Source organism: Pteropus vampyrus, unplaced genomic scaffold, assembly GCF_000151845.1.
Source record: "Pteropus vampyrus isolate Shadow unplaced genomic scaffold, Pvam_2.0 Scaffold98, whole genome shotgun sequence".
Taxonomy (NCBI): Eukaryota; Metazoa; Chordata; class Mammalia; order Chiroptera; family Pteropodidae; genus Pteropus; species Pteropus vampyrus.
In genome coordinates, this window is record NW_011888879.1 from 3,532,567 (window position 1) to 3,533,470 (window position 904).

A 904-nucleotide genomic window follows, 5' to 3' on the forward strand; every position below is an offset into this window, starting at 1 on the left:
CTGAAAATAACTAAAGAAGGACAGGCTCTTTAGTTATTTTCCCCCTTCCCTCCTCTGGTTCTTTGATTGGTTGAATAATCAAATGGACATGAGACAGATTGACAAGAGAAAACCAAATTTAGTTGTGTGCACACGAGAACTTCACGTACGTGAGAGGTTCAGAGACAGAAAGGGAAAATGAAGTATACACGACATTCTGAGCTGAGGATGAGGTAAGGTGACTTGGGGCTCCAGAGGGGAGAAAGGCCACCAGCAGCATAAGAGCAGATGTTTGGTAATTAGTAGTTTGCCCTGACATATAGACAGGTCAAGAAAAGTTTATCTCTGATAATCTCTTATTATGGGCAAGGCCCCTAATACAAATTCTTCTATAAAGGGGGAAGGGGGCGGGCAGAAGTTTCTCTTGATCCTGCTGGGTCTCGATTGCTTTTAGCTCAAAATAATCCAAATACCACAGAGGCACCAAAATACTCCAAATACCACAGAGACTTCCAATGACTCGTTAGGATCCCCTACATGTTCATTTACATCAACCTCTTAACTTCTATGAATAATTAAATATTAAACTGATAAGAACAGATACTACACTTGATCTTAGCCAAAGGCAGAAAAGCGATGAATAATCAATTTAATATACAGACGGCCCCTCATTCTAAAAGTAATTGTGGGCAATAAAAAGCAGAATGCAAAGGAACTAGGATGAAAAAAGTCAAAGACTATTTGCCAAATAGTCCATTAAAAAGAAGATTTAGAAGGTATCACAAGTTAAGTATTCTTTTAGTCTAGTAGGCCGAGTAAAGAATCGAAAGAAAATATATCATTAGAATCTTTTGTCATTTTGCAATCAAGATCATGTATGTACTTTATTTAGGCATTTTTTGTGTGCATTTCCTATTTTTGCCTG

At 37.7% G+C, this 904-nt stretch overlaps 1 pseudogene; it reads right to left on the reverse strand.

Moving 5' to 3' along the window:
- Positions 1-502: 502 nt before the first annotated feature.
- LOC111742642 lies at positions 503-617 on the reverse strand (annotated as a pseudogene).
- Positions 618-904: the final 287 nt, after the last annotated feature.